Consider the following 24,163-nt stretch of genomic DNA (forward strand, 5'->3'; position numbering starts at 1 on the left):
GGCATAGCCATAACCTCCCCATTGGCCCTACCCTGAGTGTGAGAGTCGTGGTGCCCCAACCCCCTGATCTGCCCTGCCCTGAGTGTGACAGGGGACAGTGCCCCAACTCCCCTATCGCCCTACTCTGTGAGTGACAGGGGGGAGCTCCTCAACCCTTTAATCGGCCCTGCTCTGTGTGTGACAGGGGGGAGCCCCCCAATCCCCTGATCGGCCCTGCTCTGTGGGTGATGGGGGTAGCGCCCCAACCCCCTGATTGGCCTTGCTCTGTGCATGACAGGGGGTGGCACCGCAACCTCCCCATCAACCCTGCCTTGAGTGTGACAGGGGACAGTACCCCAACCCCCCAATCGGCCCTACCCTGAGCGTGACTGAGGGTGGCATTGCAGCCTCCCAATCTCCCTGCTCTATGCATGACGGGGCGGCGCCCCAACTCCCCAATTGGCCCTGCTCTGAACCCGACCAGGGGCTGCACCTAGGGATTGGGCCTGCCCTCTGCCACCCGGGAGCAGGCCTAAGCCATCAGGGCGTTATCTCCCGAGGGGTCCCAGACTGCGAGAGGGCACAGGCCGGGCTGAGGGACCCCCCTCCCCCCCGAGTGCACAAATTTTTGTGCACCGGGCCTCTAGTTCTAAATAAAAAAGAAGAAAATGCAAAAAGATAAATACAATAGTGTACTCTATATGGTCTAAACATATCCCTCTATAAGACAAGTAAGAAACAGTTTAAAGTCCTACAAAGTTAAAAGCAACTCCCTAAGGAGAATATTATTTTTTATTTTCTTTAGTTTTTACTGTTATAATGTTTTTATTTTAAAAATTTTTAATCTTTATTGTTGAAAGTATTAGAGTTGTTCTCCCTTTTTTCCCAATTGACCCCCTCTACCCCATACTCACCCCTCCTAGGCCTTCATCACATCATTGTCTGTGTCCATGTGCTATGTACAAATACATATAAGTTCCCTGGTTAATATTTTTTAAAGATTCTAGTTATAATAAGAAAAAGTTGACACAAATATGCTTTCCTCATTCCCACCAGTCTCCATTATTATGTATCATATTTGCCTCTTAAAATTTGAGACTAATCAATTAAGTATGTTTTTAGGGCTAATATGTAAAATGTTTAAAAATCACTCAGAAAAAGTAGTGAATTTCATTCATCAGCATAACTAGTTGACCTTTCTTGCTCTATGTTCAAAGAGTAATATAGTTTCCTGTAATTAGTGGAAACAAATTCCACTCAAATTATAAAAGTAACATTTATTTAATGCTTAGCAATTCCAGATACAAGTTAAGTGCTTTTGTGAATTAATTTATCTCTATCTCATAAAAAGTCATTTATGATTATCTCATCTGAGATAATAATATTGAGTTACTATGCAGATAGTAAGTACAAAGGTCAGGATTTGAACCCAGCCAGGCTATGCAGAAAATTATTACTGTGAATAAAGAGCATAAACTGAAGAGAACAGACCACCACTCTGAAGTGTTATGAGATTCTTCTGCATGGAGTGAGAAACTATTCCTTTATATAGACTTAATCTAACCTTGTTTTATGCATGTACCTGTTTGAAGATATCTTGTTTAATATATATTTCTTAGAAATAATTAGTTGTATGGTCTTTGAATAATTCAAAGCCAGAGGCTTTGGAGGCCATTTGCCTTTCATCTGTTCACTCACTAACGTCCTTATAAAACAAGCCACTCTCATCAGTGTTGAAACCTGCACTTGCACGAACAACACCACTTCCCTGTATGACGTTTAGCAAGCTTACAGTATGCGAGCTGAAACAAGAAGGCAGAATAGCACCTTGTTTGACCTCAGCTGGGAACCTCAATGTCCAGCAACTCAAAGTTCTCGCTGCTCTTCACATGTCTGAAAACGAATGTGAAAACAGTACATCTATTGATTTGGGGGTTTCAAATAAATGTCAGTGAGTACGTAAATATTCAAGTACAGAATCTGCGAGCAGTGAAGATTCACTATATCTCTAACTCGAGCTTCTTTTCTCGCTAAATCTTTATCTTTAGCTACATTTAGCTGGTACTATTTCTGAATCACTCCTTCAAATTCCCCATTGTTGAACCTATACATTATATACATTGCCCTAAATGCCTTCATCTGACTTAATGTACATACATCAAGTTCCATACGTCAAGGTCCTGATCATTATTAATTTCCCCTAAATTATTTTTCAGTTTTTCACCTCTCCAAGAGCTTCTCCAAGCATCTTATAGACCACTGTGGTAGGCAGAATCACAGCCCTCCAAAGATGCACACGCCCTAACCTCCAGAACCTATGAATGTGCTGCCTTATACGGTAAATATGACTTTGCCAATGCAATTAAGGTTACTGAGCTTCAGAGAGGTATTTTATCCTGGATTATCTGAGTGGGCACAACCTAATCACAAGAGTCCTTAAAATAGAAGAGGAAGGTAGAGGGGAATGTCAGAGAGATTCAAAGTTAGGAAAAGAGGCAGGAGAGAAGCAAAGCATGAAAAAGACTTGACCTGCCAGTGCTGTATCTGAAGACCCATATGAGGGAGAGGCCCATATACCAAGGACTGTAGCAGCCTCCAGAATCTAGAAACAACCCTTAGTTGACAGGTGCAAGAAGATGAGGACCTCAGTCCTCCAAACACAACAACTTGAATGAGCAAGATCCTCTCTGAGATATCCCAGAAAAGAAAGCAGTTCTGCAGACACCTTGACTTCACTCTAGTGAGACCCATTTCAGACTTCTGATTTATAGCACTGTAAAATACATACATTGGGAAAATGTCTTTGCATCATAGGAGATCATTTTGTGAGTTAATTTTCTAGCTAGTCAATGATTATTTAAGAAAGAAAACTAGTATTGAAAATCTCTCTTATACCACTCACATTTTTCTATGTACATATTTTATTGGACTCACCATCTCTATCTATTATCTATTGTGCTATGTTTCAGATGAGTAAATTAAATCCCCACCCTAAAGGAGCTGGCTGCTCAGTGCAAGTTCCAGTACTAAGATGGAACATGTGTGGTTTTTCCTTGTGAACAGATGTCATACAGTTTGCTCTGAGTATAGAGTATGGAAAATTTTAAGAAATAAATCTAACCATCTTCATTGACATTTGATTGTTAATGACCAAAATAAGAGATGCTTGCATTTAACTAGGTAAGAAATGAAGATGCTGCTACTTTTTGGAGAACAAGAGTGCTATGATCAGCTCTTACTTTAGGAAGATTAATCAGAAAGGTTGTATAAAAGATTAGTGCCAAAATGAAAAGAGATTATAAGAATAAATTCCAGGAGTTCAAGGCATATGTGGTGGGAATTCTAGCAATGGGAATGGAAAAAAAAAATGGATCCAATGGCAAAATAACACAGAAGTTAGACAAAATGTTGTGACATTTAATGGGAGAGGAAAGGGAATAGGTAATTAAAGAATACTTTCCTGGTTATACATATGAATAAATTAAATATCAGTAACATTTCCAACAGAAATTTGGAAGTCATAGGAAAAATCTGTTTTGAAAGAGGAAAAATGATTAGTTTTGCTTTGGGCCCAGTACCAAATATCTAAATGAGAATGAAAAAAAAATTACCTAAATATTTGGATGTGTTCTCTCTTCTAAAGTGTGTTCTTGGGGTGTTTTACATATGGTTACTTTATGATGTAACATTGATATTATGCTATAGGTATTTGACAACATGACCCTCATTCAAATTTATCCTCTAAATACTTAGCCAAGTAATTTTTTTATCATGACTGTGAGATACTAAATAAGATTGCTAACTGAATCTGCAGACATTTTAACATAGACATTAATGCTTAGTGTTTATGACAGTGAATATATTTAAACAATCTAGGAAAAACAATACTATGAGGTATTTTTAGAAAATTGATAGCTATAGAGAAAAAGAAGTCAGGCATTTGCATGCAGCAAAATATTAAGTTCTCCTAATGTGTCTAAATGTATAAAGGTCTTGTTGACAGTGAGTTGATCCAAATCTGCCCTAGACTGTATGCATATGAACATTGGTTTGGCCTTTGAATTTGCAATTTAATGATCTGTAGATTTGCACTGTTTTGTGATATTATTATTGTGGTCAAAACTCATATGATAATGTGCTTTGGCATTGCTTTATCGGGTTACATGTAAAAAAAATATTATGTATCTCTTAGAAATATCTCATTTTATAGTTGATCTGAAATATATATTATCAGAAAACTGAAACATTTCAAATTCATTTTCTTCTTTATTCCTGAAATTTTCATTTATTTCTAATTCTAAAGGGAAAAATAAAGTCAAAAGTATTCATATGTGAGAAATGAGAAGGCAATATTTTCTTTGGCTAAATTGTTTTCAGTTTTAAAAAAGTGTCTAATGACAAAAAAGGGCATAGAGAGGCAGCAGGTAATCTCTGAGACATTTTAAAATGCTTCTAAATTAGAATATTTTGTGATTATTTTAATATATTATTTTATATTTGTCTGACCCCTGGGGTGGACATTTACTTGAGTGCAGTAGAGGTAGTATCATCATCAACAAAAGTACCCTTCTCAACAGGGAAAGGAAATCAAAGCCTTTCTTTCCTTAATCATTAATTTCTAATTAAATTCTGCTGATGCCATTTATTTATGTGAACATTTTAAAAAATCACTGTAATTCTAATACTGTTCATTAAGTGAGTACTGTCACAGTTGATGGCAGAATATTCCTATCAATTTCCTAAAATATCTCTCAGTAATAATTCTGACTCAAGTTTTATTTAATAATATTTAAATGATTGAATGGATATAAAAGTTTTTAAATCTGAAGATGCAACTATATGAAAATATTGGTTACATTTATAGGTTAATGCTAACTGGGAACAAGGCAGGTTGTTTTTAAAACGTACTTCTTAATCTATTCTTCATTGTATCTCAACTCTTTAATTTGAGAACGCACAAACCACAGCTAGGGAAACACTGCCTAGAAAATAAAATTAACCAAAGGACTTGTATGCATGCATATAAGCATAACCAATAGTCACAGACACTAGGAGGGTGAGGGCACATGCTGGGGGTGGCGGTGAACGGGGGGGAGGTCAATGGGGGGAAAAGGAAACATATGTAATACTATATGTAATACTTTAAACAATATTTTTAAAAAGAAAATTAAATCTTATTCTATGGACATGTTTTCAATTGTGAGTTATCATTGCAAAAGAGAAACTTTGTTTTTTATGACTCAAAATAATACAGCACTATTGAGAACATAAACAGTTTGGCTCAATTAATTTCCTAGTAAGACCATGTTCCTGCATCCCAGCTTATGGTAAGAACATAGGTTGATCGTTGCCTTCAAATCTAATGCCTGCAGTAAGCCAACGTGTACTATCAAGGTCATCATTCTGCAGAGCTGGAGTCAGAGAAGTGAGCGTGACATAAAACCCATAGGTGTTCCAGATCAATCCCATTGTTTCCGCCCACCAAAATCAGGTCCTAAAATGTTTGCTGCTGAAAAAGGCACTTTGCTAAGTTATATGGGGGATTCAAATTAAAAGTGTGAACTTCACTCTCAGGTAGCTAATAAAGGGTATAAGCTGCCAATGTGTGCAAAACTAGATAACAGTGAAGAGTTACATGACTCATATTTAATTTAGTATAGTCAGTACAGCAATAAGTATCAAATGCCTTAAAATTTTGTAAAATATTTTACCCAGTCATTTCACTCATGACTCATTATAAATTTAACAAACAGTTTTTTCATTGGTATGTTAATTATCTTAGTGAATAATAAAAAAATCAAATTTACAACTAAATAGTACTCATAAAATATGTTTTATCCACAAAATGAAATAATCTATATAAAATGAAAAAAATCACATGAAAATGTTCAAAATTATTAAGTTGTTTGCTTTTATATATGAATAAATTAACAGAAATAGATAAACTGATGATAGGAAGATAAATATATCAACAGATTGAAATGTTGGCAGTGAATATCTCTGGGTGGTGGTAATATTTCTTTGTTCTTCCTTGTTTTTGTGTTTTTTTTTGTTTGTTTGTTATCTGTGGCTTCAAAATTTCTTGCTAGAAATATATATATCATTTCTAACAAGGAAAAGGCAATTGTTAAAAAAAACAAAAAAAGTATAATTGAGTCAATCTAAACAATATATCAAAATACTCTATATGGTAAAATTAAAAAAAAAACTATTCTGTAAATATTCTACTGGTTCCTATATTAAAAATAACATCAGTTTGGTTGCTCATAAAAACATAGGCTTTGATAAGATATTGGTATTTTGGTATGTAGAAAAATGGACATTCTAAGTGGATGGAATTCTAGTATAAAATAACAGCAATGGCAAGGGCATGGGATTGCTTGGGAAATAGTGACCAGAAGAGTAGAGCATAGTGGAAGTTCAACCAGATTAATACATTGGGGCCGTTCATTTTGGGTTTTAAAAACTCAGCTGGAGATAGAAGTTTTATCAGATGTGAAATGGGCCCTCCCCATCTCTGCAACCTCAGTTTTGGTCAATTCACTGTTCTCATCTAAATCTTATTTCTGCTCTCTGCCTAATCTCTGTTGTCCCTCCTCCTCCGGACTTTATGCACCTCTAGTTCCTGCATCTGAAATTCCCTTTTTGATCACATGGCAGGCTACTTTTAGTCACTCAGTTCTCAACTTGCAGTTCACCTACATAAAGAAGCCTAGCCTAACTACTCACCTAATTAGTTATAAACTAGCATATCACTGTGTTTTAATCCAACACAAAGCACTTGTTATTAATGAATTATTTTTCATTTATTTGTTATCTTTCTCTTTAGAATGCAATCTCCTTGCAGACAGAACATTTGTCATCCTGTATATTCCCAGGACCTAGAGAAATGTCCATGAAATATCTGTTGGGTAAAGGAATGAATAGATAGATACTGGCCTGTTCCTGACAGAGGAAATTGAGAGATAATATAACAAGGGAGACACGAAATAATTTTCTTTCAAAAAAGAACCCAGAAGGATAATGGCATTGAAATCATTACTATGAGTTCAGCTTAGAGCAACCCATATTATTCTTATTTACATTAGTATATTATTTCCAAAACTCTCTTAAATATATTGTGAAAATTACTAGTTTGATGTTTAATTATTTCTTTTTTATTCAAATTGTAAATTATTGGAAAGTATATATTTGAACTGTGCCGGTCTCCTAACACCCCCAGAAACATACATACACATGTGTGCCTATGATACTGAAATAGGAATAAGTAGAAATTGCTCCTGAACATTCAGGGACAAAAGGTGAAGTTCAGACACATATAACTAACACATAAAATTAAATCTGAAAAACATGTATATTTTAGAAGCAGCTTGAATAAAATATTTACATGAAAAATCACCAGGTGAAATTAATTTTCAGAGCCTATTCAGAAGATAATTATATAAATAATTAGTAGATTTAAAATCTTCTGTGAATGAATATTAAAAAGAACTCACAAACCTATTTAGAATGATCAGTGTCAGACAATGTCAAAGGCATTTTCATTTTCTGACTATAAAGCATGAGCTTTAGGCTCATGTTAGATATTTTAGAGCTTTAGCTATAAACCACCAACATTACGCTTTTTGTATACGGTATTTATTTACTGTCTGACAAAGGCAAAGGTCAAGCTACTGAAGAGTTATATTGTTATAGAAGAGTTTCTATGAAGCCTCTTTGTTTTGGTCTTACTGCAACAACGTGTTTGTCTTGACCTTGATTATAATTCTTTCAATTCCAAAGGAACTCTGTTCTGATAAATTATTATTATTACACCAAGACATAAAAAATAATGTATCTCTGGGAATATATAGAACATTGTTGAAACATAGGAACATACTTATCCTTTATATGTACAATTATTTGAAGTGACAATGTGTTCTTAGAACTAAATTGTAATATTTATATTTAAATGCACCACTGAAAAGCATTCTAAACAACCTCCTTGACCATTAATAATCGTATATTTTAATTTTCCTGATATTATATCTACTTATACACTCTACATTGGTAAGTTTCTGAATGGTAAGTAAAAACTCCATTTAAAAAGGTACATTTTCTATGAATGTGCCTATTCTGGGTACCTTATTGATGAAGACAGAAAGTATACTAGAGGTTGTCAGGTCTGGAATAGGAGGAAAAGAGGAATTCTTGTTTAATGGGAACAGAGTTTCTGTTTGAAATGATGCAAAAGTTTGGAAAAGAAAAGAGGGGATGCTGTACAAAAATGTGAATATATGTAATGCCACAGAATTGTACACTTAAAAATGGTTAAAATGGTAAATTGTATATTATGTATAATTTGCCACAATAAAAAAGTATATTTTATGCAAAGCAAATTCTAGAAGGATGGGAAGGCAAACTTCAAAACAAAAAATACTTAATGGATCATCCAGCCCCCCAACATGTTCCTTAATTAACAGGTAAGTACAAAGGCCCACGTTGATTTTCTGAAATCCAGGCAGTAGCACAATTAAGTCTGAATCCAATTACATTCCAGTCCACCTTCTCTTCAATAAACTTAAACGATCAACCAACTGGGTATCTCAGCAACGCCACAAATGCAACACATTAAAAGCTGAACAAATAATCATCTTTTCAAATCAGCTCTTCATTTGGCATTCTCCAGTTTGACTAAAAATGTGCACAAAGCCTCCCACAACCAAACACTCGCAAGTCCTACCCCTTGAATCCTCCCCAGTCTCTCTTGACTTTTGCCACTTCTTGTTATTGTCCTGGCCTTGCTAACATCATGAGGCCCCATTTGTTCTTTATTTACATTGTCAAGCCAACTGGCATCTGGCCTCCCTGGATCACACTGTTATTATTATTTGACATCACATGAAAACGTATTGTACTATTCTATTCCATTCCAAACTTCATTCTTTTCTTTTCTCCCTTTATTTCTTCTTTTTTTCTTTCTCCCTCTGTTCCTTCCTTCCTTCTTTTTTTTCCTTCCTTCCTTCCTTCCTTCCTTCCTTCCTTCCTTCCTTCCTTCTTTCTTTCCTTCCTTCCTTTGCCTGTGAAAATCTTACACATTTTCTGAACCGGACTCTATTACTCCAAAATCTATTTCCTTTTCACATTTTCATGTAAAAATTATGTATAGACTAGAAGCCCAGTGCGTGAAATCGCGCAGCTCCGTACATTTGTGTGTGCCCTGCCCACCCGCCCACCAAAAAAAATTCCATGGTAAACCAGAACAGATGCCAGTCAATCCTATCCTTAGGTAGTTCACAGACAAGTGAGAGAGACTAATGTTAATCGAACTTGAATGCTATTTCTTACCCAAGAAAGCAACAGTGTAAGATGCTAAGTTTCAAGGAAAACTCAATCTTGAGGATAAACCTACGATTCTAGATCTTATCAAGAAGGTAGAAATTGGTGTGAATAAGAGAGCTTGAGAACTACAAACTCATCATCATTAAGATAAACCAGGAAACAATGACCACTCACCTTAAGAATGACTAGCAAAAGCCTCTATAAGAGAACAATTTCACACAGAGCTTCCTCTTCTGTACCCATTCTGGCAAGGTGACTGCTAAGGACTGAATGTTTATGTACTCTGAAAACTGATGCTGAGGCCCTAATCTATGATGGTATTTGGAGATGGAGCCTTTGGGAAGTAAATAGAGTTAGTTTAGGTCATGACGGTGGGGCCCTCACGATGAAATTGATGTCCCTTTAAAAAGAAAAAAGACATGACAGCTCTCATTCCACCAACTATAAACCAAGAAGTGGGCTCTGACCCTGGCACTTTGACCTTGGACTTCCCAAACCCCAGAACTTTGATTATTATCTAAGCCATCCAGTCTATATTTTGTTACAGCAGCTGAAACAGACTAAGACAATGTTCAAACAGACCTTAAGAAACAGAAGAATTAGAAGAAAAGCCTGTTAAACACAGATCTTCTGCAAAACTGAGAAATTTAAACAGTCAAGTTGCAGTAGTGACAGTTTAAAAATCATACTTTAGCTGTCACAAAAACATCAGATTACTTAAATATGTGGACTAGGAGAGAAATGCATGCCACTACATTTCATCATGGATGTCAACTAGTGGAAATGTTCCCATCCGAGAAAATAGGAATCTTTTCATTTTGTTTTGCAAAATCAGAAAGCACATGCCATATGATTTTTTTTCTATTTTTCATATGATAATTTTAATTAGTTACACAGGGGAATGTGGCAATATTTTATATGTTTATATACAATAAGGAAATAATGGTAAGCAGAATCTATTTCTTTTTGTAATATAAGAACATTTTCATTGTAAACTTGAGGTACAAACAAAAGGAACAAACTTCCAGTTATAAAATAAATAGTTGTGGGGATATAATGTACAGTGTTATGAATATAGTTAATAACATTGTATTGCATATTTGAACGGTGCTAAAAGAGTGGATCTTAAATGTTCTAATCACAGGAAAAACATATTCTTGTAACTATGGTGGTGATGGATATTAGACTTATTGTGATCATTTCGCATATATACCACAAATATCTAATGATCATGTTGTATATCTGAAACAAATATTATTTTATGTCTATTATACCTCAAGAAAATCGTTTTAAAGGATGACACTTAATATAAAATATGAGGAACCTCAACACACTAAAAACAAGATAAAAATTTTAAAAATTATTCAAATCTATTTTAGAGTGTTTATTTTCTCTAATAAACATTGATTAATGTATTCATTATATAAGCATATTTTTGAAATAAATTAATAAATATTTCAGTTATCAACAGTATGATGAAATACTATATTTCCCCTTTTTTAAGTAAAGCACAAAGAATGAAATTATTAGGAGAATGAGAAAAAACAATTGAAAAATTCCATTCTCAGGTAAAGAAGGGCTTCAGAAAGGAGAAAGTGAAATTTCCAGTACCAGCTAAACTGTGAGGTCAAAAAGGAATTAAGGCCACCTAAAATTTCTAAATTTCGGAAAGTTTTAAAAACTTTTTAATTGCTCTGTTTGTTACCCTGGTAGCTCGCCTCTCCTCTAGAGAGCTAGGTCCTAGAAACCTTTCATCTGAATTCTTCATAAGCGCTTGGCCTTCAAGGTTCTGTTGATAAGAGGCAGTAGCTGGAGAATAGAGAATAAAAGGAAAGAGATGCTATTGTTCCTGCCCTGACTGCTGTAGTGGCAGCAGGGAGCAACTGCAGGCTAGGAGAAATGTCTGTGCCCCTAACAGAGTAAAGATGGCCAAGAGAATGGTAGCCGGGGTCAAAGAGGACTAAAGATCCCAGCAACATCATCACAAAGACACTGTCGGGCGGGACTGCAGGCTTCAGGCTCCCTGCCCTGTGTCAGTGGCTGCAGTGTTAGCAGCATAGCTCCGGGAGCCTCAGTGTATTACGTATGAGTAATTATGTATGAGCTCTGAATAAAACTACCTCGCCCTCTTGCACTCTGCTCTACTAATCAAGTCCCTATATTAAATGTCAGAATTTACCAGTATGATTAACTTCCCAAAGTTCCTCGATTCAATGTGGTTTTAACGATTTTGCGTTGATTGACTAGTACCTGGATTCGACAGTGATTTACATCAAATGAACTCGAGATGCCAGAACTTTCTGATGATCACACAAAGACTGAAAGGCATAAGGAACTACAAATATAGGAGTACATAACTGTGTTATGTGCACCCCATCCACCAATCACCCAATTATCTCCCAAATCTGATCACTGCATTAATGAAGGGGAGCCCCTGCCTTCATAGAAAATCACATGGTTGCTCTCTGCACGTCAGAGACAAAGGTGGGAGATGCTCCCATTGAAATGTGAGCTTCTGGGCTGGCTGAGGCCACTTGGCAGCAGCTGACCCCCTGAGGCAGGGTGGTCACAGCTACATAATGGGGATCTGGTCCAGAGCAGTTGTCAGAATATTTGACATCTTTGGCTGTGGTTTAATGATCACTAGAAAAAAACAGAAGTCATTCTTGCAAATAATTTTTCAATAGATAATTACAGAGAAACACTAGGGCTTGTGCACAGAGGTCTGGCTTCCCTCACCGCAATGACGAGTCTTCTCACCACAGCCAGATCACAGATGCGAATCCTCTGAATCTGAAAAAGAGGCCAGGTCCACCTGAAGGACACCATGATACCATGCCGAGAATGCCCTGTGCACGGTCCTTAAAGCTTCCCTGATGGGACCCCTCTGGCTATTTATCAGGGCAGCTAAATACACACCGGGAGAAGGAAAGAACACAGCATTTAGAGATTTATAGACACTCACAGTGATTTCATTTAATCTGAGGACCCAAAATACCGTTGGGATCAATTGGTTATAGTTGAGGTTTATGGGAATTCGGTGATAAACAGAGTTATGTCCTGAGTCTCTCTCTCTCAGAGTGCCCAAGGGGTTTGGCAACCCAATTTAGGGTAATTCCCCAAGTTTCTGAAAGCAGAGTTGGAGTAAATAAGCCAGTGAGAACCCTTAGGACTTCCCCTCTCTACCAAAATTGTACACCGAAGGCAATAACATGTACAAAGGGAGGGTAAGTGGGCTGGGAGGGTGGTATAAGAAAGTGCATTAAAATGAACTGAAGCTTGATGCCCTTATCCCTACAGTTTTAGAGAGGAAGACTGGACTTCGTAGAGTAGATTAGATTATCAGTCATATGGGAAAAACAACATTGGCTACACTAACGGGGCCCGTGAGAGAAAAGGTGAGCTCACTTTGCTGGTGAGAGACCAAGAAGTGGACCTAGGGGTAAAGCTAGAAGGAGACTGTGGGAGATGTTTCCACAGGCAATATACTTCATTAATGGCCTTGAGCATCAATATACTTACTCTCCATAGGCAATGCTCCAAATAACTACCTTAACAATGTTTGACAAAAGTGATAAGTCTATTTGCCAAAAGCCTCTCTTGGGCTGTATTTTATTTCCATTACCAGCCTGTTTTTTCTTCTGTTTTTCCTCTAGCTGAATTTAATTTCCTTGAATAAATTTATTGTGGTCATGTGAAGACAAGCCCATGACATTAACAAATGAAAATAATATAAAAGGACATATGTCTTGTTAGCCGTGTTCCCTCAAAAGACTTAAGGACCTAAGATAGAACTCAGAGCATTATTGTGATTAAATGAAAACCATCAGAGGAAAAAAACAATTTTAAAATGTCACTCAAGCCATCCCTCTTGGTTTCAATTGCCCAGAAATTCACTTGTATAAACTTGTGGCATAAGGTTTTTGCAACTTGTCATACGGCTGATGTTATAAGGATCAGTCAAGATGTTAGCGATCAGATAAAACACAACATTCCAATCATTCCAATTATATCAATAAATATTGTGAAATAAAAAATTGTTGCATCTATGATATGGCATTTATTTGTAATATGCTATATGAATTGTGCCAGATTTTAAACATTTATTGATTAATACTAACTAAATCATATACATCATAGGTCATTTATACTGTCTTTGGCTGCGTAATATTAAAAATTAAAACACATTTCCTTTTGGATTTATGCATAATCTTCAAAGAAATAAATGTGAAAATAAAAATTCAGGAAAAAGATTACAAGTCCAACCAACTACATAAAACAAAACTCCTTGGATAATAATAATGAAAGAGTTCAGGAAGTTTATAGTATATATTATGTATGTGCTATAGCTACCTAACTTCTGCTGAATTTTTCTTTTTTGCTTAAAAATTAAAGTATATTACTATTGAAAATATTTGAACCCTTGAAACTAAAATATTTAATGAATTATTTTAAATGTATTACATATAGTATATTATATAAAGTTTTGTGTTTTTTTTTAATTTTGAGAGGGACTATGTTTTAAGCATCTTATAGGACCTTTCTTATATAATAGCTTATTGAATTCTAACAACCCTATAGGGCAAATATTATTTTTGTATTTTACAACTGATGAAATTAAGCCTGTGGAAAATAAGGAGCTGACATGACTTGTTTGAAACAGAAATTTCCATAGAATAGGCAATATATGAACTCTTATTTCTTTAGAAACCAGCATTGTGTATATGGTACTGTTGCTTCCTTTTTTAATCCCTGAATTCTGAAAGACACACATACAAAATATTGCATAGACTATTTTATACATTTCTACAGACATTTTTAAATCTCCTTGAAATGCACTTCATACAATTGATTAAAATAATAAATATTCATATGCCAATAATATTTAGTTCAGATGGATATTTTCTTCAGGAATATTTCCCTAGTATAACTATTAAAATACATGCATTATCAATTTTAAATATCCCACACGATGCTTGCATATTAGCAATTATTCCTTTGCTAACTGTAGTTATAAATATTCAATCAAAGAAAGATACTGTATTGTCAGCTTTTATGTTTAATGTAATCAAAAATATTAATATATTCTGGGATTTAGTAGAATGGCAACAGCAAGTTCTATGATATTTTGTACATATACTCTATTTCTTAAATAAAGGCATAATTTTAAGGAGAATTATGGCTCAAAGGCATTATAGCTTCATTTTATCTATAATAATAAAAGTGTAATATGCTAATTAGACAGGACAGCCAGATGACCTCCGGACAAAGTAGAGGCTGCGAGGACTGAGGCAAGTTGCCACAGCTGCGAGGGCCAAGCCCCTTGTATGAATTTCGTGCATTGGGCCTCTAGTTTATATTATAAAAGGCCAGTTGGCAGACGTTGGAATGCTGGAACAACCAAACGACCGGTCACCAGGAGGTGCATGGAGCACCTCTCAGTCCCCCACCACCCCCCACAGCCCGCGAGCCACTTACGGTGGCGGGGTGGGGCTCGCAGCTCACGCAGTGTGGTGGGACTCATAACACAGGTATAAATCAAATCCTTTTTAATTGATTGTTACATAACCAAAGGTAAAAGAAGTATTTTATTCTATACATAAACATTTGTGAGGAACCCAGAATAATTTTCTTTACAATCATACATACCTCTTGATAGTATTATTTTACATTTTCTACATAAGACAAATATGGAATCATCATCTACTACATATATGCATATTTATGCTTATTAATTTTTTTAAGTTCTGAGAGTTTAATCAGTTGCTATCAAATAGAACAAGAGCTTTTTTAAAATTTTAATCCTTATCTGAGGGTATTTTTCCATTGATTTTTTTAGAGAGAGGGAAAGATAAAGGGAAACATCCATGTGAGAGAAACACATTGATTAGTTGCCTCTTGCATGAGCCAGGACCAGGGTCCAGGCAGGAGAGGAGTCTGCACCCAAGATACATGCCCTTGACTAGCATTGAACCAGGGACCTTTGGTCAACAGGCCAATGCTCTATCCACTGAGCAAAACCGGCTAGGGCAAGAGCTTTTCATATATCCACGTATCAGGTTATCCTTCTACTGATCCCAATCTTCACCTTTCCTTGTCTTCTCTCCATAACATGGTTTCTATGTTAACTGTTTTGTGGTGTTTTTTTTTTTTTCAAAAAATATACAAATATACAAACAAAAAAACCTCTTATCAATGACTTTCAAGTCAAATTGGAAACATTTTCTTGATTTAAAAGATGAACTGGAAATAAAATGAGGGAATAAGACATTTAACAAAAGGCATTTCCTGGAAGGACAGGCATAGATATGAAAGGTTCTCAAATATGCAGGACCTTCCAAGACCATGTAGAAAATGACCTTTATAAACTGTCAGGTGACTTCTTTATATTCCAGGTTCATTCCTGATTGAATGAGTCATTTTAAAATCTCTGTGCACTCCCCTTTCCCTCCTTCCGCATCTTCCAGGTTATAGAAATAAATTGAGTTGGCTAACATAGGTAACCAACTCACCACAAAGGGAACTGGTTTGCCAGTAGAATATTTTTACTATTCATGAGAACTAATGTCATGATCAGGAAATAGATCAACCAGAAACCTTTCCTTAAAGGACCGCCAGGATGAGTTTAAAAAGAAACTTAAGTTTCCTGTTCTGTTCCTTCCAGTCACTTAGTATTCATCAGTAGTGCTAGGTTTTAAAATCTCTTAAAAGATGACCTTGTAAAAAATGATTTATAATTTAAAAATTCATTAAAAAAATCACAGAAGCCCTGAACTCTATGTATGACACAAAGTAATATTACTTCCCTAGAGCTGTATATTAAAAAATAGCATTTTAATACACTGCATAAATATTAAATTTCTATCTCAATAAGAGGTATCAGATCTAAGTGTGCTGCTTCGTTACGCATAAGCTACTATTTTATTGCTTCGATTTCCTTATCAAAGATAATCTGCACATAAATGACAATAACAAGTACCTTTAGTTACAAGCAGCATATAGTAAATATTCATTATTCAGCATGAATACTTGCCTTTACCCTCTGTTCAGCTATTACTAGTCAAGAGTCCCTAGTCACCAGAGTATGTATCTGCTGTTCACTAGAGTGAGGGCTTCACATTGTGTATTCTCAATAGGTGTCAGGATACAAGAAGCTCCTCCGCTTTGTGGCAGGATCATGTTTACTGCATCCTGTCAGGGAGTGAAGGGAGGTTGTTCAGCCAAGACCTGCCCTTGCAGCTTGTCAGCTGTTCTGTTTGACTATAGGGTGCTCCAGATCAGGCACTGAGTGTCACATGGGCTTGAGGGACATAACTAATGAAAAAAATCAATGGCTAGTTGTTTTTCAAATGTCAGGGAGAACTAAGAAAATATCTAAAATGTCAAAATGCGCTTGAGATAGGATATAGCCATCCACAGGCACTGAAGTAATTTAGGGTTTCATACACAAAAGCCCTGGAGCAGGGCAGGGCGGTGGAGTCCTCAGCAAACTCTAGGTCTGCAGTCTATAAATTACTGCATTTGGCTCTGTTTCCAAAGTTCTCAAAGAAATGCAAAGGCTTTAAAGAGGAGAGGCAGTAGCAATCACAGTGTAATGACCTGAAGTCTAAATCTATAATAATAAAAGTGTAATGTGCTAATTAGACTGGACGACCTTCTGGACGAAGCCAATGCTGTGAGGGATGCCTAGGTCCTGGGTGCCTGCAGTGGCCAGAGGGAAGCCAGGGTCCTGGGTGCCAGAGAGAAATTGGTACCAGCAGCCGGGGGAAGGAAGGCCTACTCTTGCATGAATTTCATGCATCAGGCCTCTAATAACACAATGAAGGAAGGAATTATGAGTCCTCCAACTGTCCTACCGGGTCTCTTGAATGTAAGGAACAGAACCCCTTTCACCTGAGCTTAACTGAAAAGTAGGTTCCTGCCCAGCCATCATGGCTCAGTGGTTGAGCGTCTACCTATGAACCAGGAGGTTATGGTTCGATTCCCGGTCAGGGCACATGCCCAGGTTGCAGGCTCATCAATCCCCAGTAGGGGACGTGCAGGAGGCAGCATCAATGAATCTCTCTCATCATTGATGTTTCTATCTCTCCCTCTCCCTTCCTCTCTGAAATCAATAAAAATATGTTTAAAAATAAAAAAAAGAGGTTCCAGGGCCCAGCTGGAGATGTCATGGATCCCAAAGCCCAGGCTAGCTTCCTGGGACCTGGAAAAGGAATGCTACCACAGACCAAGGATTCACTTAACCTAATTTGCATTTGCATTAAGGATGGTAAACAAGAGGGCTTCAGGCAGGAACCCATTAGCTAGATTCCCTGTGTACCAAGGTTTCTGAGTCACTGGTAAGAATTTGCTAAAATAATAGAAGAGTTATTTTGATTTTCTGAATTATATAAATCATCCCATTTGATTGAATACCTTATTGATTGTAATGTGAATACTCCATTGGTTGTGGTCATACTGGTTTTAGAAAGCACATTCTTCTGTACCTGGGAACCAGGACAGCACAATTATCCTAAATTGCCTCAGTGGCCACAGATAATGCGTTCTAGTTGACTCAGTGGTCCCAAGACCAGGACAGCACAATTACTCTAAATTGCCTCGATGGCTCCAGATAATGTGTTTCCATTGACCCAGTGGTCTCAAGACCCGAGGGCTCTAGATAATGTGTTTCTGTCAACTCAGTGGTCTGAAGACCCAAAACTATAATTAATCTTTGTAGATAACTAATTGGCTCAAATTCGCTTCTGTAACTGCTTTCTGCAAACCAGTTTCCTCATTCCAAACCCAAAGATGTAATCGATACCTTTGTGATTTTTGCCTATATAAATCTGGTGTTGCGGCCATCTTGTCACTAGGAGATTTGAGAGAGTGAAATGCCCCCTTGTAGTCCCGGATTTGCAATAAATGAGGCTCCTTAATTTGACTTCTTAAGGCGTCCTTGTGTGATTTGCAGGGTACATTACAACACTGCCACCCTCTTTATTAGAGCACCCACCTAACCAACATTCATTAACAACCTCAGCTGACACCAAATGATGGAGTCTGCGGGGATTTGTAGCCTGGCAGCCCACACACCCTCCTCCCAAGACTTCTCAAGAAGAGTTTTCCAACAACACAGGGAATCCTGCTGATCCCAGATATTGAGCTGCAATTGCCAGGAAGTTTCTTTCATTTTTTTTCCATGAAAGCATCAACAGGAACCTAAAACACAGCACATTTGGGACATCAGCTTCAGTTGGCAAGCTGCATTTTTGTACCTGAACTTCAACGGCCTTGGAGTGCTAGCAACCAGTAGAAATGGCTTCATAAAGCAATTTTATGTAATTATTTTCATTTTTCATGGTCTACTTCCAGCCAAGCAGCCCCAAAACAGGAGTGTGTCTGTGTTCTCAATGTTCTTACAGCCATAAGGAGTAACCTGAAAGAACAATAAATACCACCAAACTGATACTTTCCTAAATCCTCCAATTCTTCTCCCTAAGTAGTGTTATTCTCTAGATCCTAAAAGTTTGTGTTAACATTTTTCTTATCACATATCCAGGAACCGAAAGCTTTCTTCCTGGGCGAAGTCTTCTCAGTGCCTTCTTCCAGCCATGGCACCTTAACCAGGCTCTCAAATGCTCTAAATGCTATTGCTCACAACCACACTCATAGCTCTAACGGTGTGTTTTTCCCCCCAGTATAAAATCTTTCAATTACAAGGAGGAAAAAAACACTAAGCTTTGGCAAAGTAAAAGTAATAGTTTTGTGTGTGGAAGCAGATCTCTAAAATCTTCCAAAGGATGGTAATGTCAGGCCTGCTGCAAACTCAACTAAAAGAACAGGCGCTTCATTGGAAAGTGGGGGCACGCCCACCCTCCACCAGGGGGGCGGACCTTGTGGTATCTGTCACCTCTGTCTGTGTACATGTGCGCTGGCTCCACTCCCCTCTCCATCTTGGCAGGCTTACTTTGCTTTTTCATTTCCCTGCCTTGTGGTCTTTTAGGTTAAGCTCTGGCTGCTCCTGCTAGTCTGTGCCTTTAGTTCCCATTGCTGAAGACACCGTGTGACTGAGACAAATTGCTGAAACAACAGATTTGCTCGGGACAGTCCCCAAATGGGTTCCTCTTAGATCACTTCTCTACTTTGAACCAGCCTGCTATGACAAATACTTAAATTGTATTGGTTTTAATACAGCTTAGAAAGGTAAAGGGTGATGTACGATACTTATCTAGAGAGTGTTCCTGAAAGTTACCACCAAAGGCCAGAAGATGAGGGAACCGAAAAGTCGGCATCTCTGATTGATCCACCTTGTTCACCCCTTTATAAAACATTGCACTTGAACAAATAATTCTACAGTTTAAAAAAAAAAAGTTTCAGAAACTCAATCTAGTCCCATCTTGTTTCACTCAGAAGTATCTTCACTTTAAACAATGGTGTTTAGGGACGCTTGGTAGAAGGACATGGTTATCTTTATTTTCTTTTACAAACTATTGTTTTAGCTCATTCATAAATCTAATTTCTTCTTGGAGGTAGTCTATATGTTTAGCCTTTATAATCTGGGTAATAACTAACAATATGCCTTCTCAGTGTACTCCCTTTTCAGCAATATAGTCCAAGCACAGATATATCACTGAATCCCAGGAGAACATTTTTTTATCTGGTTTTCAATTTTATTGCTGATGATAGAGAAGTGGCCCCCACATTGGGCATTTTATTAGCTCAAATCTCAAGAGTAAATCTCCTCGCCATTTTATCTACTGAGTTTTTTTAATTTGAAAAATAAAGTTTTATAGTCCATAAAGTAATTTTATGTGTATTTTTAATTGAAGTATTGGGGTGACATTGGTTAATAAAATTATATAGGTATCAGGGATACAATTCTACAATGCATTACCTCCCTATTGTATTTTGTGTTTACCACCCCAAGTCTCCTTTCATCATTATTTATCCCCCCTTACACTCTTCTACCTCCCTCCATCTTCCCCTACCCTCTGGCAATCAACATAAGGTTGTCTGGGTACATAAATTGCTTTTTTTTCTTCACTTAATCCCTTCATCCTGCTCACCAGTCCCCATACCCCTCCCCCTGACAGCTGTCAGTCTGTTCTCTGTATCCATGAGTCTGTTTCTATTTTGCTTGTTAGTTTAGTTTGTTCATTAGATTCCACATTGAAGTGAAATCACCTATATTTGTCTTTCTCTCACTATAAATACACAAATCTTAAAGGTATATATTGATCACATTTTACACATACATACATATATGTGTGTATAAACATGTGTGTAGATATGTATACATAAGTGTATGTGGGTATACACACACACACACATACACACACACACACATATATAATATTTGTTAATTTATTGATGATAGCCATTCTGACAGGTGTGTGGTGATATTGTGGTTTCAATTTGCATCTCTCTGACTGTATTCTTGCTTTTGTTTACCACTTCCTTTCTATAGAAGATATTTTTCCCTTCTGAAATTTCCTTTATTTTTTTCCTGTATGTGAACATCTTCCTTGTCAGTGAGAAGGAAGGTGGCTTTTCAGATACTCTCCTAAGAATTGCTTCTGAATTATGTTTCCTCACATTTTCCCTGGCATTTTGTAGAATAAACAGCTTGGCTGCCTCTTTATGTCAATGTGACATATTTATAGACACAGCTTGTAGTCCTTTTATAGATCAAATTTTATTTTAAAACAAGAAACATAAATGTACAAAGAAAATTTCTAATTAGATCTCTAGAAATTGTTTGCTATATATAATATGACTACTTGCTCTAAACCTAATGGCCTATGGTCATAGTTTATTGACTTAGAAGTTTGTTTTGCATTTTTCTAGAATTTGGAAATAATTATTTCTTATATTGCTTTGAGTTAGACTAAATTGTACATGTATGAAAGACAAACTTCTGGTCATGGTCACTAGTGCTTTCCAAAAATGATGAGCAGCCAAAAAGATTCTCATAAATTTATCTCTTTAGGATGAATTATTTGATTTTTTTTTCTAGATTGGAAAATACAGTTTGAAGAGTCAACAAGGTATTTTTAAGGCAATGTTTCCATTTCACAGTTTCACTTTAACTACAACGTTTTAATTGGAAACTTTTAGGTGAAAAAGGCCGAGGAAGAGATTGGCAAATGATGCTTATATGTTTTCAAATATTAATTTGACTATCTATGATCTGCTCCCACTCATTCAAATGAAAGGAGAATGCCTCACACACTACAAAACTCTAACTTCCATTAGTAAAATATTATTGTCCTATGCAAACCCTGTATAGCATTAATGCCCAGAAGCTAAGATTAGGAAAGCATTACCATAGAAAAGCCAGTGCTATATTTATCACAGAGAGTATACAGATGTCAAATGTAATGGTGTTGGGCCTAAAAAGATTTTTTAAAATCCTGTTTTTCACTTCTCTATTAGCATTATAATGCTACCAGAAAGAAAAGAATCTGACAGCTACATTATGGATTTATGCAAATTACTTACCACAAACTAAGCAAAATAGCAGACACCTTTATACAAGGGGAAAATGTTCCTAAGCTGGTGCACTAGAATTCTTTCATGATTGCCAAAAACCATACTCTGTGAACTCTTTCTTGATTTAATTTGGAATAATTCCCTCCAAATATAGAAGTCTTCATATGAAACTATCAACGACAGTGGCCTCCTAAATGCCAAGCAAACATTTTCTATTATACTTCCTTTCTGATTATATGCAAAGAATTAACTGAAAAGAATTCCCTACCACAGTGTTTCAAGATTTTCAGTATTAACTATTAATGATGTTTGAGTTTTAATTGTTTTTCCCTTTAATCAATATTTAGCTATCTTACACTGTATAAAAAAGTTAAGATCTACTTCAAATTTATTGCCTTCCACTTCAGAAAGCTCCCTCTCCTCATAATATGATACAGAATAAATTAAACCTCATTGATTTTCATTATAATTGTAGTCTATTGTGTAGCCTTCATCATTATGTCTTTCATTTGCTTTCTTTCCTCGCCTAGGTAAATGACAATACTTTCAATTGTTTATTTAATAAGTCCTGAATAAAGGGCAGTCTTGTGGTTTTTACCCGGCCTTTTCTATTCTCGACTTGTTTAATCAATTCTTTAAAAGTTAATATAAACAAACTTGACCACTGCATTCAAGATGAAACTTATTTTGACACAGAATTTTGATTGCTTTTTTATTCCGGTAGTAAGACTGAAAGAGATTAATCACTGCCAGTTAGAAATTTGTTTAAAAACTGATTATATAAGCAAGAATATTTGAGATTGTGCTATATGGATTATCCTTCCCCAAAAGATTAAAGCTGTCTTAATTCATTGGAGAAAAGACCTGTTTCACAATTATTTAATAAATTATACTATACATTTTAATATATATTATGTAACTAGAAACAAGTTTTAATTTCCTATCAAATATAGTTAAACTAGTGACAGATTCATGCACATTGAAAGGAAATTAATTAGAAGGTGGCTGGAGGGGCAGGACTGGGCCAGGTTGGCTCCCACGGACACTCAATGGCGTTTACGAAGTGAGTGGGGTAGCCTCCGGCAGATGGGGTCCCTTGGCCTGGCCTGCAGGGATTAACATCCCACAGACACTCAATGGCGTTTACGAAGTGAGTAGGGTAGCCTCCAGCAGATGGGGTCCCTTGGCCTGGCCTGCAGGGATTGGGCCGAAACTGGCTCTCCAACATCCCCCAAGGGGTCCCAGAGTGCAAGAGGGCACTCTGCAAAGTTGCTATCGTACGCAAGTTTGCAGTAAACCAGATTCAGGGCCGACAGTGCCCAGCAACCAGATAACCCATGGCTGAAGGTGGAATCTCACGGCCCTGCAAGGAACAGGGCCCCCTCCTCTCTGGTTTCAGGGCAAATCACCCAAGAACCGCCACTGCCAAGTCACTACAACTTGGCAGCTCCTACATTGAGCATCTTCCCCCTGGTGGTCAGTGCGCATCATAGTGACTGGTCAGATGGTTGGACACTTAGCATATTAGCCTTTTACATATATAGATTACCAAAACTGTTTCGTAAAAAAATTCTACTTTTAAGTATTAAAAACAAATTAAATCTTAGAAAATTAAGAATCCAAATTCTAAAAGATTCTAATAATGTCTTTTAGTATATAAGTATCTGTTTCTTTAAATAAGCCCCTAAAAACTTTCACTGTAGATTTTATAGAAAAATTTATCATTTGTACTAATATAAAGTGGTACCACCCCCATCATATTTTGTAGTAAGAAGCTGAGTAAAGTAATGAATTCATGCACTTTAGTTTGTAAATCATCTATAATAACAAAAGCATAATCTGCTTATTAGACCAGATGTCCTTCTGGACATCCTTCTGTCATTCCGTATGAAGCCACGGCTGCGAGGGAAGCCCAGGTCCCGGGTGCCTGCCGGCAGCCAGAGGGAAGTCCAGGTCCCAGGTGACAGAGGGAAGCTGGTGCCAGCAGCCGGGGGAAGGAAGGCCTACTCTTTCACGAATTTCGTGCATCGGGCCTCTAGTGTCACTATAAAAGAACAAAATTTCAGCAGAGTGAATAAATGTAAAGAGCTAATTGGCTTTATTGAATGATTCATAAATCAGGTCACATTTCAAGTAGTAAATAGAAAGGTGGTCTGAGGAGTTGTACAAAAGGAAGGGCTTTATAGGCAGAAAGTGGGAAGAACAAGAAAGTTGAAAGAGTAGATTATTTTAGGCAAGATAACCTACCCTGAGTGGAAAGCAGGGGGTCTCATGAGGCAGATTACCTCACTAATGCAGGCCAGGAAATCCCACAGTAAAACAGCAAGTAGGTTAGGTGCTAAGTCTTGAAGGGGTTTATCACAGTGATTCTGTTTTGAGTCTGTTTTGT

Source organism: Myotis davidii, unplaced genomic scaffold (assembly GCF_000327345.1).
Source record: "Myotis davidii unplaced genomic scaffold, ASM32734v1 scaffold570, whole genome shotgun sequence".
Classification (NCBI taxonomy): Eukaryota; Metazoa; Chordata; class Mammalia; order Chiroptera; family Vespertilionidae; genus Myotis; species Myotis davidii.